Raw genomic sequence first — 15,730 nt, 5'->3', positions numbered from 1 at the left:
CTGCTTTCTAAAAGACAGGCTGGACTTTCCTTTCTTTCTTTTTTTTTTTTTTTGGAGGGTGCAAAGTTTTTAAAGGGTAAGTGTGCACGCAGTCCTGGTGCCCGGAGTTGGCACCACGGGGCATCGGCCAAGGCCCACATCCCTGCACAGGGCCTGCTGCTGATCCCTAAAGCCCCACCAGACCCTGTTCCTCCTCTTTGCTAAGGCTGCCTGAGCAGCAGTGTGAGCAGTGACAAGGAGGAGGAGAAGATGCAGACTCCACTTAAACTGCTGTCTCATTATGGGCTGCAGTGTGCAAAGGGCAACAGATGGGCAGTGGTGAAAGTGGCCAGGAAGTGGGAGGACATGGTGGTGCCTTAGCCTGTCTCTGCTGCTCCCTCTTCATGCCTCTTCTAATCCTGGGAAACCAGGGGGCAGGAGAGCTTGTTGTAGCAGGAGTGGAGACACCCTGGCTTCTTCACCAGCCTGACTCATTTCTGCCTGTTGGCCTCTCTCCTCTTCAGCTTCTGCTTCTGGACTTCTGTCTGCCACATACTCTCCCTGCTCACTAAACCCTGTTGCCTCTTCAGCTTCTGACACCACCTCCTCCCAGTCTGCTCCCTCTTCTCCCTTTGTCTATTCATCGTTGTCCCACCACCAGTCCCTGGGCTCTGAGCCTTCATTCCTTGGGGTTCCCCAGCTGGTGGCTCTCGCCACTCCTCTGTGTCCATGACACCCAAACCCCACAGGCTAACTTAGGTAGGTGGGACTATACCCCTGCCAATCACCTGACATAATAATGATGGCAGGGGGATGGCAGGTGATTGGGTAAGCTGCTAATCCAACTATGCTTCTGCCTGCCCCACACCTGATGTTGAATGCAATATTCAGGTTTGGGGTAGGTAGGTGCAGTTTGGGGGAAATGGATTCATAGGCTGCATGTGGAGGTCTCGTGTGCCAGAGATTCCCCATCCCATTCCCCAGCCCCTTCCAAACAAATATGGAGCCTACACTAAATGCTGCAGTGGATTGCCCAATCAGTGGACCAAGCATGTTCTTAGGGCACCAGCAGAATAATAATGGCTCAAAAAATAATAATGAGGATTTTGTTTTTGAAAAACAACCAACCAACCAAAAGTCCCACACCACAGTAGTCATCATGGGGAAATTCAAAGCTTTGTTAGACTTCCTTACACTCCACTACCCAATTCAAATTTTCCAGTTTGGCATTGTGTTTATTTTGAATTACATATATAAGGGGGCACCATAATATTTTCAGTGCTCAGGGCAACTATGAGTCTTAATTCAGCCCTGACTAACTGAGATCACTTGCACAGAAATCCCACCAGATGGCAGTACAAGCTTGCAAGAACAAACTTCTGGAAAAGAAACAGGAGGGAAGTTAGAGATGTGAAGAGAAAATAAAGTGTCTTTAAAGTTGGCTTGTGGGGTTTATTTTAAGGGGCACTCTTTTTGTCCGCATTCCCTGTCTTTCTCTTTCAAAACGTTCTATATCATTGGCCTGCAAGGCAGCTTCACACACACTGCGGTTTTCCTAAGCAGAGATAACTTCAGTGACTTCATTTGCACGTAAAAAACCAAGGTTCTTAATTCAGACTATATTAATTTGCTCCAGTGAGCATACAGATAGTGACCAAAGAGCCAGAAGCACATGAATTTAAAATTTATTTTAAATAGTGTGAAAAATTGTGTGTGTGTAAATATTCATTGAAAACACCAAGAGCATATTACAAAATGAACAAGTATTGATAACTCTTTTGTTGTTAAATGCTGGGAGTTCATTTACCAACTGATCAACATAAAACTTAGTCTGAGCTACTCTTTAGCCTTTTTTAAAAAAAATACGGTTTGATCAACAGAAAATTAGCAGGTGAATTAGAGGAAACATTCTCGCCTGTTAATGCCTGTGGATCAAGCTGCCATTAAATGTTCAGGAGCATAGATACCTTGGTCACAAAAGTTGGCAACCGTGCGCTAGAGCAGTGCGGTTGGTGATGCTGCCGCACACGCTTTCTCTCTCTGGCCTCGGGGAAACGAAGTCATTAAGCGATTCAAAGGGATCTTTGTTCCCTGCATGATTAACTCTGGCGGAGGAGGAGGGCAGGTGTCAGGAAACCGAGACGGAAGCGGTGGCGGCGGCTCCACCTGTATTCCAGGCACCACCAATTTTCGCACTGAATTAATGGGAAAGCAAGTGGCAAAGACGTGGCCGCTCAGCTGTGACGGAGGCATTTGCGTAGCTAAATGGGCTGAAAAGAAGTGCTAATCAAGGCGTTTGTGGGTCACGGGTTCCGCAAGGCTGCTGGCGGCTTCCGTGGAATACTGACCAGAAGGCCTGTTGGGAAGGCGATGCTTGCAGCACCGAGAAGCTGCCTCTGTGCGCAGAATGGGAGGCCAGAGATGGCGGGAGCCTGTTCAGAGTTGCACACTCCTGCCCCCGATCCTTGAAGGTGCCTCCTCGCCAGATGCCTCTGAGCCTCTAAGATGCCTTCAGCAGCAACTCTCTCCACCTGTGATTCCAAGCAACTGGTACCCAGAGGCATACTGCCTATGATAAGAAAGGTAAAGTTAAAGGACCCCTGGACAGTTAAGTCCAGTCAAAGGTGACTATGGGGTTGCGGTGCTCATCTCGCTTTCGGGCCGAGGGAGCTGGTGTTTGTCCACAGACAGGTTTCTGGGTCATGTGGCCAGCATGACTAAACTGCTTCTGGTGCAACAGAACACAGTGAAGGAAGCCAGAGTGCATGGAAACACTGTTTACCTTCCTGCCACTGGCGTGCTTTTGAACTGCTAGGTTGGCAGGAGCTGGGACACAGCAACAGGAGCTCACCCTGTTGCGGGGATTCGAACCGCCAACCTTCTGACTGGCCAGCCCAAATGGCTCAGTGGTTTAGATCACAGCGCCACCCTCATCCCATTCACTACGACAGTGGAGGTGGAACATAGTCACTGTGGCTAGTAGCTATGAATTTGCCTAAGCCAACTAAGTTGGTGGCCATCATTGTGGGAGTGAATTCCATCTCTTTAACTATGTGCTGTGTTAAGAAGTACTTTCTTCTGTTCCTGAATCTTTTGACCTTCTTCCTGTTGGGATGTGAGTTCAAGCCCCATGTTGGGTGAAGGATTCTTGCATTGCAGGAGGTTGGTGATCCTCACAGTCCATTTCCAACTCTACAGATCTATGATTTTATGACTAGATTGTCCATTGGCCTGATCTAGCAGGGATCTTCTTCTGTTCTGATGATGAAGCCATTTCAGGCCCAGACCCACCAACTCAAAATTTACGTAGAAAGGCTATGTAATTTAACCAAAGGCGGTATTTACCCAGTCTCAGTCGATTCTGTCATTCCTCCCTATCTGAAGCTGCAGAAGGTCATTAAAGCCTCCGTTTGAAGATGAGCCTCAGGCCACGAGGGACCAAATTGCCTGTTACTGCACCCGTCCCCCCTGCCCCCGCCTGCCAAAGGCGGACATGATAGCTGAAGGCACACCGGCAGTGTATCAGTGAATTATTGATTGGTGTTAACACTGCAGCTCTGACAACACCATTATCGTCTTTGACTTCATGTTTAAACCATCCCTCCCCCCCCCCCCCCGAAGCATCTGCAATGCCACAATCTTTAATATGTGCCCAGGTGCTTCCTTCCGCTTCTTTGCTTGCCTCCCCCAGTCCTGGACCCTTGTTTGAGGGGAATGCAAGCAAACAAAATAAGTGAAAGTTGAAGTGAGGCAAGGGAAATGACATAGGAGGAGCCAGTGTGGTGTAGTGGTTAAGAGCGGTAGACTCGTAATCTGGTGAACCGGGTTCGCGTCTCCGCTCCTCCACATGCAGCTGCTGGGTGACTTTGGGCCAGTCACACTTCTCTGAAGTCTCTCAGCCCCACTTACCTCACAGAGTGTTTGTTGTGGGGGAGGAAGGGAAAGGAGAATGTTAGCTGCTTTGAGACTCCTTTGGGTAGTGATAAAGCGGGATATCAAATCCAAACTCTTCTCCTTCTCCTTCTCCTTCTCCTTCTCCTTCTCCTTCTCCTCCTTCTTCTTCTTCTGGGACAGGCAGCAGGTACAGGTGAAAAGGTTTCAACAATCTTCTTCCTGCAAGGCTGGCGGGGACATGGGCTCATGGAATTCCATGCTGGCCACATTCAAAATAGGGCCACGTTGCAGATTTTGACTGTGGAAGCGATGAGGTGTTGCTTTTCAGAAAGCCACAGGGAATGGTTTCCTTGTCTCAAAACACAGGGAGGGCAGGTGTCCTCAGCAGGAGAGAGAACCCAATAGGAGCACTGCTGGCTCAGGCCAAAGGCCCATCTCATCCATCACCCTGTTCTCACAGTGGCCAAACAGATGCCTGTGGGAAGCCTGCAAGCAGGACCTGAGCACAACAGCAATGCTTGGCTCACCTGTGATTCCCAGCAACTAACCTTCAGAGGTTACATGCTCTGACAGTGGAGGTACAGTAGGACACAGCCATTGTGAGTCATAGCCATCAATATTCTTGTCCTCCATGAATCTATCTAATCCTCTTTTAAAACCACTAAAGTTGTTGGCCATCAGTGTGTCTTGTGGCAGTGAGTTCCACATTTTAATTTTGTGCAGTGTGGAGTAGCACCTCTTTTGGTCAGTTCTGAATCTCCCAACATTCAGCTTCACTGGATGGTTGCCTGTCTTGGGTGGAAGGGACCCTGAGCAAGAATGTTCAGCACGGCAACATTTTGTTGTAGGTTCCACTGTCTCCCCCACATCCCACTGCAAAGTAACTCTGCATTGGGAGAGTCAGGATTGTGCTCCAAATCCCCCTGCCTGGCTGTTTTGCTCCTTGCTAAGCTTCAGGTATTGGTTTGGAAAAGCAGCTGAGAGAGAGCAGGAACATAGCCAGGATCCCCCTTAAGTTGCTCTGAGCAGCTTTTAGCAGCAAATTTAGGATTAAAAAAAAAAAAAGAAATCTGAACAATAAGTAGCCAGATTAAATAAAATTTAAATGTACCTGCACATGACATAATGTTAGCTTGTGATGTAATGTCAAAGACGCAGTTGTTCCAGGGCCAAGCCTATTGCCCATTTTTTGCAACCAGATGGCACCATTGCCTCAGTTTGCCTTGCTTCCCTGCATGGCCTGTTAATGAGCTGAGCGTTACCCACAAGCTGTTCATTGACTACTCGGAACTTGCTCTTCTTCCCCTCCCTAGCAAATGACCCACTGCAACTCTCCACCCAATTGCTACTTTCATCGGGGACGCGCCTCTGCCTGAGCGGCTGTCTGTACTTGTTTAACAACAGCAACCAGTTTAGTGGCTGCATTTAACAGCGCGCTGTGGTTGGCTTTCTCTGTTAAGCCATTTCATTTCCTAGGGCTGTAGAGGAAATAACCCTGGATTTAAGACTGGCTATTTTACTGCATTTGCACATCGGGAAGTTATAAGAGCATTTCCCAGTGGGAGTTTGCCATCTTTTTCTTGCCTTATATAGACTCTTTTGGATGGATGGTGCACAGTAGCACATACAGGCTGTGTCAGAGGCAGCACATACTGTCAGCCACACAGCTTGTCTTTCAGTTTGCCAACTGACCTGGAAAAAATGCCCTGGCTTGCTCCTGTGCATGTACAGTGGTACTTCGGGTTACAGACGCTTCAGGTTACAGGCGCTTCAGGTTACAGACTCCACTAACCCAGAAATAGTACCTTGGGTTAAGAACTTTGCTTCAGGATGAGAACAGAAATTGTGCAGCGGCAGTGGGAGGCCCCATTAGCTAAAGTGGTACCTCAGGTTAAGAACAGTTTCAGGTTAAGAACGGACCTCTAGAACGAATTAAGTTCTTAACCTGAGGTACCACTGTACTTGCAGCTTGCTCTGCAAAAATCAAGTGATGCTTTCTAAAGCATGCAGACAAAGGCCAATATTTGCTCTGAGTTGCTGCTACCCGCACAGTTATAGTAGATACCTGAACAGTTGGCAACATTAGCCATCTCGACACAAGGTGTGTTGTCTGTGGCAGGGTCACAGGGCATTTCCAGGCTGCTGTTGTTTTTAGGTGGGAGTCTAACACATGCCTGCAAATTACTTGGCAGCCTTGTGCAACAAACCCATCATCCCACAACCCCATGGCTTCTCCCCCCCTTTTTCAATAAGAAGAGTGTTTGAGAAATGCCCTGGAATGTATGAGATAACACTCGTTTGGCTGTATGTCATATAACCTCTGCGGAAACGAACGAGGACCAATGTTTGACAAATAGAAAATGTTGTGTAACCTCCCTGCAAACCTTATACAAACCAATCAGGATGGATATTCAGTAAACAGATAGTCTAATGAAGCTATAGTGATTTTTTTAAAATAAGCTTTTTTGAAGCACCCCCCAACCCACCTCCCCCCGGAGCATGTTGTTTTCTGCCACCTTTCCCACCTCCACCTTGTTTCCCGTAGCGATTACCAGCTTGGAGACAAGGCGGCAAGACTGGGGGAGAGGGGGTCATTCCTTTCCAATAACTATTTATTCACATTACCAGACACAAAAGCCCCTTTGAAGGTAGAAAAAAGGAGCACAGAATGGATGACACAAAGCGCCTTTTCTTCTTCTCCTGCTGCGGACACATCTTGCCCTGGGCTTTCCATCGCTGCTCATCTTCCTCCCTCCCCTCCCTGCTGCATGGCGGTCTGTGCTTTTGTTTGACAAATCCTGTTATCCGAGCCCAGAGCCCAAAGCAAGGGCAGCTGATCGCCTGACCCCTCTGCATTCTCCAGCGCGGAATGAAGACAGGCAATCACAACACGCCGGACAATGGGAAGGGCGGCCCAGCTTGCAGGGTGGCACCTCTTTTCCTCTCTCCCCTAGAAACCAAACATTGCAAGCTCTCTAAAGAAAGCAGTTTGGCACCTGGGGGGCAGAGACAACAGTCTGGGGTGGGGCTGTGGGAGGAGTTTAGAAGTTTGGGAGTGGAGCTCAGCACAAAAGCTGAGCCATGCTCCCCAAAAGCAGAAGCAAACAGAAGCCCAACTGGTGCAGCAGACTGTGTCAACTCACCAATCCAGCTAATATTGTCTACACAGACCGGCAGTAACCCACCTGGGTCTCAGACATGGAATCTCTCCCAATCCTACTCGAAGATGCCCAGGATTGAACCTGAGACCTTCTGTATGCAAGGTAGATGCTCAAACCACTGAGCCACGGTCGTTCCTCAAATGTATTAGTCCTGTTAGGTTGGATCAGAATGCTGGTCATTTCAGGTCAGTGATTCTGCCTTGGAGCTAGTCTGTCTGTCTGTCTGTCTGTCTATTTATCTATCCATTTGCCATGCACGGGGGGCTCTCCCTCCCTCCCATCCTCACAACATTGCTGTGAGGCAGGTTAGCCTGAGAGTTGATGACCTGGCAAAGTGAGGGTTTGGATTGGTGGTCTCCTAGTTCCCAGCTCGAATCTCTAACCACTGCACCATGCTAGCTCTCCTCTAGAAATTCTGGAAAAAGTCCCCTGTAGGAAAGCAGTTTGCTCTCAAGAGGATGAGATTTAGACACCTGGCCTCAATACATTCTTCCCTTCCTGGTGAGTTTGATTCATGCACCGAAATTACAGGTGGGCATGATCCCAGGGCTCATGTGCCTCTTCCTCTTGTCCTGTGTAGCTCATAATTGCTGTTAAAATTGCCCCTGATGCTGCTGATGTGCTGATAATGCCATTGCTGCAGTCAATTTGAAGCACTATCTGCATAGGCAACAAGGTCACAGAACCCTTCAACCACTGTTTGCAGGGGAGGAGGGACTTCCATGAGAAATGGACAGGTGACACTTGGTTCTCAGGTATTTGAAAACATGAACCTAATAATTCCCCTTTTTGGATCAGATCCGTGTCTATGTGGCCCTGCAATCTATCAATTTATTTTCCTCTCTCTCTCTCTCTCTCTCTCTCTCTCTCTCTCTCTCTCTCTCTCTCTCTCTGTGTGTGTGTGTGTGTGTTTAGAAGATCTCAAGCAGAACATAAAAAGGTGGACTTACCTTATTATTCCTACCATCCCACCCCAGACAACTGGTAATCAAAGATATACTGGCTCTGTACATGGAGGTTTTCTAAGTGATCCTCTGCAGCCCAGAAGCAGCAATAAGCCGGGATAAACCACCATGCATTGATTTCCTCCCCATAAATATGTGCTTGTGCAAGCTGTGGCTTGAATAGTTTTAATTTAAACTAAGGGTGGCTCACTGTGATCGTGTTTCAGAGCTGCCGATCTGTACGGTTGCCATCTGGATAGGCAATTTTAAATTTGCATACCTTTAATTGAACATACACAAAGGCAAACAACCCCTCCCCTCCCCACCAAACACCCTCAAGAACTTCAAAGTTGTGGCAATATTAGTTTTCATCCACACACACCTAAACAGAAGGAACACACACACCAATACCCTACAGGTGCCAGGAAAGCATATATAGCCTCTTACGACGCGTGGGAAGAGTGACAAATGCGAAGGACATCTTTATTACTATTTATTGTGTTTCACTATAGGGCATACGGTTTCCCACCTCTTCATTTAATTCTCACAACAACCCTGTGAGGTAGCGTTGTCTTAGGGACAGTGACTGGCCCAATGTCAAACCCAGTAAGCTTAATGGCAGAGTGGGGATTTGAACCCTGGTCTCCCAGGTCCTAGTCTGTCACTCTAACCACTACACCACGCTGGCTGTCTTTTGCACAGTGGGATTGATTCTATAGGTACATCTCCCACTATCTACCACTCAAGAAAGCAAGAGGCATGATCCAAGTTCAAGGTCACACTCCAGCTATGCAAGAACATTAGATGGGGATGCAAAGCAAGGCTGGGTGAGGGGCATGGCCTGGGGAGAGTCTTGAGGACTGAATGGAGGGCACAGTCACTGGCAGAGGAAGGGGGTGCGGTGGGTGTGGTCCACCCAGGGTGTCATCCCTGGGGTGTGTAACTATGCCATGCCGCTGCCCCCCCGGACGCTCACCTCACCCCCATGGGCGGCTAGCCCTGCCCCCAGATGCCAGAATAGCCAGCTCCGTCTCTGGGCACAGTTGCTCTCCAAGCCTGAGGTTCCCCCTTCCTTGCTATGGAATGAATGCTTCCTCCCGGAAAATGACCAGAGCAACGCTGGCAGGAGGCGGAGAAATGTTGTCACCAACCCCTGTCGAAATGGCCCCTATTTCATTTTTTATCAGTCCTGCCATCCAATATTCCCTGGACGCTTTGTCTTTGCTTTGCATTTTATCAATATTACCGGCTGATCCTGCCATCCCCTCTCCATGGGTTTATTAATATTGCCTTCTGATCTGTGGGTAGGAGCTGTGTTTTATATTCTGGCACCATCTACAGTCTTTGCCAAGCTCGGACGCCATCTTTAATTAGATTTTTCTCTGTGACTCTGACAAACATAAACTGAACACTCTCTCCCTGCCCCCGCCCCACTCCCAATCTCTCCAGGCAAACGCTCCCTTGCTGACTTTAGTATTCCAGTGCCATCACTAAACAGAGTTGGACCTAATTCCTCTGGTTCAAGTTGCTCCGTGGATGAATCATACAACACAGTTCAGGATTTTTGCGGGGGAGGGTGGGGGCATGGAAATGATGGGGGAATGGTCACATCTTAAAACAAAGGATCTAAATACCAGAGTATTTTGGCAAAGGAGCACAGCTCAGTGGTAGAGGACCTGCCTTGCATTCAGAGGGCTGCAGGTTCAGTCCCAAGAGCATCTTCACGTAGGGCTGGGAATGTCCCCACCCCTGAAACTCTGGCGAGCCAGTGCTTGTTGGTGTAGACAAGGGATGGGCGGGGGGAGCCTTTTCTGTCCCAAGCGACAGCTCAGCGGCCAAATTTGATAGGTGGGCAGTTACATCAGGTGACACTGAGCTTTGAAGCCCTAACGGTTGGAACTTTAAGACACAGCAAAAGGGCTGTTTGAAAACCCTTTTGCAAACAGCCCAGTACTGCTCTCTGAACCTCCCAAACCCTGAGTGGTGCAAGGCTGTTTACAAAAGGACTTTCAAAAAACCCCACACCACCTGGCAGGGGAACAGGTGCTACAGCCAAAGTGAGGAGCCTTGGATCCTTCACTCACCAGCTGATGAATGGAGGAAACAATCTTGCTGGCTGCAGGGGTCCGCTTCTCCCGCACATTCCATGCAGGAAGTGTGCTGGTGAAGCAGCCCTAAGAAGGACTGAACTCTGTCTCCCTGCTCATCACCCAGTGGTGACAGCTGATGGACAGGTGAGCATGGTTTGGGGGAAAAGGCCCAGTGGGCCACCTTAGACTTCCTGGTGGGCCAAAGTTGGCCCACAGGCTAGAGATACACCAGACAATACTGATCTAGATGGACCAGAGAGCCCGACTAAAGCAGCTTTTAAAGTTTCTATGACAGGATTGACTGTGGGCACAGATGTGATTAATGCAGAATGTGAACTTGTCCTCTTTGGGTCAACAATGCAGCTGGCCAATTAGAAAGAAATCTTCTGGCTCAGCCTTGCCCACCCTAGTGCCCGCCAGACATTGCTGGAGGCAGCTGCCATCATCCTGACCACTGACCATGCTGCCTGTGGCTGATGGAGCAGGGCTGATGAAGGGTGTGGGCTGGGAAGTGCCCCAAGAGCAAGATAGAAAGACTTGGAGGGCCACATTTGGCCCCTGTGTCTGAGGTGCCCACTGTGACGGAAAAGTTTGTTTTCTGAGCAGGTTGAGTCATTCCCCTCCCCCCCCAGCAAACAGTTAACTAGCAATAGCTCCTGATCAGCCATAATTCCAAAGGAGGCAGTTGGAGTGGAGTGAGGAGTGTGTGAGAAGGATTCAGTCTGTGAGTTTGATTCGATCAGGAGAGTTTGTTCTGACAGGTGGTAGAGCTGAGGAGAGCCGTGAACTCTCAGTATATGCTCTAAGGTTCTGAATCGCAGAAACCTGTTAAAATAGAAAAGACACAGTACCACATGGTGTTTATAGGCAAAAAAGGGTCCTCAGAGGGAATACTCTGACAGGAACAGGCAGTAGTGATTCCAAGGCCAAGGAGGATTTGGGGGTCTGTAAGGGAAACAGTCCAGTTAAAACCCTAAGTTCCTGAACTGTGTGTGGAGAACTCTGATCTATGAAAGTTGTGTAAAAGAAAGTAACTTCAAGCCTGAACAGCATACAGCCTATAGCTTGAGACACTATACATTTTGATAAAAAGCAACAGCACTGTGCCGTGAATAACCTCACGGTTTGTTACATTTCTGTGGAAGAAAGAAGAACCAAAACTCCTTGTTTACATCTGTTGTAATAAAGTTTATTTGCAACCTATTTCCCCAAAAGAAAAACCCACTGTCGCTCATGATTCATTATCCATTGGGGGAAATCACCTGAGGGAAGGGAAATTGAGGGCTGGCACAGCAGTGCCAGGGAGAGAGAGAGAGCCATTGAATCATTGCACCCACTCTAGCTTTAAATGGAAGATGCCATATGATGGGGTCAGTAATTGCCTGTCAGGGACCAGGCAGAGGAGGAATGGTGGAGACCGCCTCTCCATCCTGACCCTCCCAGTGAGGAGGAGGAGGAAGACAGTATAGATTTGCAACAGTGGTTTGCGGGAGGTCACAGTTCAGAGGCAGATTAGGGGGAAAGTTGGGAAATAATGGGAGAGGAGGAGCAGTAACTGTCTGACATGTTGATGTTGTCATTAGAAAGCATTCCAGACCTTCCATTTCCCAGAACTTGGTGAGCCTTAAAAGTAGGAGAGCAAAGAGCTCAAAGACAGAGGGCACATAGCCATACCCGTAGAAGTGTGGAATGAAGAAGTGGGAGAGATGGGGGACAACGCCATTATCCAAAAGGCTGGGTTCTGTATCCTCTCTCTACAAAGATTGAAATAAAAAAGGACTGTAAGAAACTTTCCCTTTGTCTTTAGACTTTCCTGGGCAACCAGTCGGGAGCCGCTGACAGCATCCTGACATTGCCCCAATGGTGGTGGCGGCACAGTATCTGCCTCCACCCTGGCTAAGGCCCTGAATATGGAAGCAAAGGTTCTGCAATGGTGCAGGTTCATAGCTGACCAATTCAGCCCTGCCTTGTAAATGTAAGGGCCTAAGGCTCCAAGACAGGAGGAAAAGCTATGCCACCCATGATCTTGAGATTAAGAGTCTCATGCACTATCGACTGAGCTATCCCAGACCTCACTCAAGGCAGGGCACTTCCAGGAGGACAAGGGCTCATGTCAGTCAAGATCATGCAGTAACTAAGGTATATTTTCCCACCACCTGTAAAACACCTTTAGGCACGAACGAAGTGCCATGCTGTCAACCACGGAGCAATAAAAGCCATTCCCAATGAATCTTAAGAAATGTATTTAAAGATTGGTAAATGCATCCATCCAAAATGATCCAGCTTTTCCTAATTTGGTTAAGAAGTACTTGGGTTCGTTTTTTCCTCCTCCCTCCCAAACCATTTTCCTTTGATCTTGTGTCTTTTAGATTGGAAGCCGGAGGACAGTGGTCATGTTATTACTGATTTTTGCAAGCCGCTCTGGGAAGCTCCTTTGGCTGAAGAGGAGAAGACTTTAACTAATTAAATCTTTGGGGGCTTCAACAGAAACTGTGCTCAGCTTGGCTTGGCTCAAACTTTGAGGGTAACTGCACTGGCAGTTGGAAGACCTGCTGGCTCTGTCAGAAGGGAGCATGAAGATGAGGGTTAGTAGAGTTTTTCACATCCAATAGAAGGAAAATGTTGGGTTCCCCCTCAAGTTTGCTGCTTCCTTCAAGCATGAAGGAAGGGAATTATTCTTCTCATATCCCTCAAATCTTTTGCCAGAGTCTGAGATTAAAATTTCATGTATTGATTTATTTAAGATGCTTGCATACTGCTTTTCTTAAGCTCAGAGTGGTTTACACGATAATAGAACAATATTTAAAATCACATAAAAGAGACTTCCGGAGGCGGCGCGAAACGGGTAATGGCGGTCCTCTTTGCGCAGCAAAGAGGGGCTCCGCAGAAAAGGGTTGTTCGCTACGGCGAAGCGACGACCCATTAAGTTAAACCACGAGCAGAGTGAGCTCGTGGCCGTGGGATCCGGCGGGCACCGAGAGCGACCCCCAAAACGAAGAAGGGACCCCGTAAGGGGCTCCGGAAGCGCGGAGGGGAAGCGGTGCTGTGGATTCATCACTCTTTCTGCGGGAGTGAAGCCGCGCGGCTGTTACCGATGAGCGCCGACCTTTCTTCCTTCACATTGGATTACAAATCAACTACTCGTGAGTAGGATTTATTTGAGATTGGATTACAAATTGTGAATTCGGCTGAAAGCGGGAGACGAGAAAAAGGAAGTCCGTCTCCCGGAGGTGCTTAATGATCAAAGGCAAAGGAACTGACAAACTGGAAGCAGTACAAAAGGATTTTAAAATGAAAGACAGCATACGTCTGGAGAAGCTTGGAAATTGAAGGGAAAGGCAAGTTATTTTTATTCTCTTGTGATCGTGTTTACTCTGCCTGGGGTTTCTTCTCCGCTAAAACTTTTAAAAACTTTAAAGACTTGAAAACCCCTAGTCCCGGACTTGCAGTGGGCAAAAAGTTGTGTTGCGGATACACTTACAAAGCTGAAACAGATACTTAGAGGCATTACTGGTGGATATAATTATGTAACTGTATTTTGCACCTTTTAAGAAACTATTGTGGCAAAATTGAGAGGGCTCTGCCAGAGGGAAAAGATCTTCTTTAAAGATATTGACTAATTTAATCAATTGTAGGAACTTTAATGGCGACTGAAACTTTGTTTCTTCTTTCATGAACTGAACAACACTCCCCCTAGTGGAGTTTGGGATTTACAATTTCCTGAGAACTGACTTTGTTTTGTCTCTCTGTGGTCTGGTTACTCACTCTGAGGCCTGTCTTTCCCATGGAACTTTTGACAGTTTGACCTTGAATCCAAAGACAGGTGTGGAATGAGTGTGGAATGAGTGGTAAACCAAAAACAAGAGCTGCGTCGAAAGCAGGGAAAGGCAAATTGGTACAAACAACTTTGGTTTCCCAGGGCCGCAGATCTTCAGTCCCTGCGGTACTACAGGCTGTACCATTATCAACAACCCCAGCTGAAGAATTAGAACAATTAACAAGTGAAGACATGGCAGCTGGGGGATCCAACATTCTTTTAGAGGAAATGCTACAACAATTTGCAATTTTGAACAAAAAAGTGGATGACCAAACTGCAAAAATTGACTTAGCCACATCTTCAATTAACAAACTTTCTGAACAGGTGGCTAAGCATTCACAAGATATTGGAAACCTAAAGGACGTTGTATCCGAAAACCGAAAATTGGCCGAGGCTGCGAATGAGAAAGTAGAAGCAGTAACTAAAGAAGTGGAGGAACTGAAAGGAGAGGTAAGGCCGCTCCATAAACATATTACTGACCAGCAGGCCTATCTGTCTTTGGTGGAACTGCGAAACAGGGAAAATAATTTGAGATTACGCTCTATCCCAGAGATTGAGAAAGAGGACTTGATTGGCTTTTTGACAGCAGAATTTTCTAAATTCTGGGGTATAAATGAAGATACAGACTTTAAAATAACAACTGCATTCAGATTGGGAAGGGCTGCTGGGAAGGACAGACCTAGAGACTGTTTGATTATCTTAAGGACTAAGCAGGAGAGAGACAAGCTACTTGACCTACATTTTAATAAAGCACTTGAGATCCAGGATAGAAGAGCACAAATTTACAAGGACATTCCTAAACAATTACTGGATCTAAGATCTAACTACACTGACCTAACTGGACTTTTGAGAGGCAACGGAATACCTTACAGGTGGGAGTTCCCACAAGGCCTCTCATTCAAATACAAAGGAAAGAAGATAAAAATCAAAACGAAAGAGGATAGCCAGAAGTTCCTACACGACCACGGAGAAGACTTGCAGAAAGGAGCGGTAGCTATTTGGCCACTACCAGAGCTAGGAAAAGAGCTACCACCCTCGGATTTGGACAAAAAAGAAGACACCCAATAAGAGTAACAACAGATTGATACAGGATGTCTCTGCAGCTTTATAGTTGGAACATTAATGGCGCGAATTCCCCAGAAAAACGCAAAAGGATTTTCCATATCCTAAAGAAAGAGAATTTGGATATAATTTGCTTGCAAGAAACTCATGTGACCAGGTCACACAGGAAGGTGTTAACAAATAAAAGATTAGGCCAAGAATTTATTTCATCAGATAGAGTTAAGAAGAGAGGCGTGGTGATTTACGCTAAAGAGAATCTATCACCAAAATTTTTGTTTAAAGACGAACAAGGAAGAATCCTGGCTATTGAAATTTTGACCCAAGGAGAAAAAGTTTTGATATTAGGAATTTATGCACCAAACGAGGGGAAATCAGAATTTTATAAGAAGCTGCATGAGACATTACTGGACTATCTGGACTATTCCAACATCATTATGATGGGAGATATGAATGGGGTCGTCTCTACTTTGATGGATAAGTCACAGAATCAGAATCTGACTAAAGATGGAAGACTACCAAAAACTTTCTTTGAACTAACTGACAATATGGACCTAATTGATTTATGGAGGACGAGAAACCCCCTAGGTAAAGAAGGAACTTTCTTTTCTGAGGCCCACCTGTCATGGACAAGAATCGACCAAATCTGGGCAACTAGAGGGCTGGCACCTAAGACTACAAAAATAGAAATCTGCCCAAAGACTTGCTCCGACCATAACGCTTTGAAAATGGAAATGAGATTTACTACTGCCGATTCCTTCAGATGGAAAATGAATGACAACCTGT

At 47.1% G+C, this 15,730-nt stretch overlaps 1 long non-coding RNA gene across 1 annotated transcript; it reads left to right on the top strand.

Annotated features, from left to right (window-relative positions):
* Positions 1-6,144: 6,144 nt before the first annotated feature.
* On the top strand, positions 6,145-12,811 carry LOC309519365. The gene is made up of 2 exons (XR_014213820.1): positions 6,145-7,136; positions 12,438-12,811. It is a non-coding gene; the product is annotated as an uncharacterized lncRNA (long non-coding RNA).
* Positions 12,812-15,730: the final 2,919 nt, after the last annotated feature.

Source organism: Podarcis vaucheri (genome assembly GCF_965113315.1).
Source record: "Podarcis vaucheri genome assembly, chromosome: 15".
NCBI lineage: Eukaryota > Metazoa > Chordata > Lepidosauria > Squamata > Lacertidae > Podarcis > Podarcis vaucheri.
The sequence above is the reverse complement of the archived record's forward strand: the minus strand, read 5'-3'. Positions and strand labels throughout refer to the sequence as shown.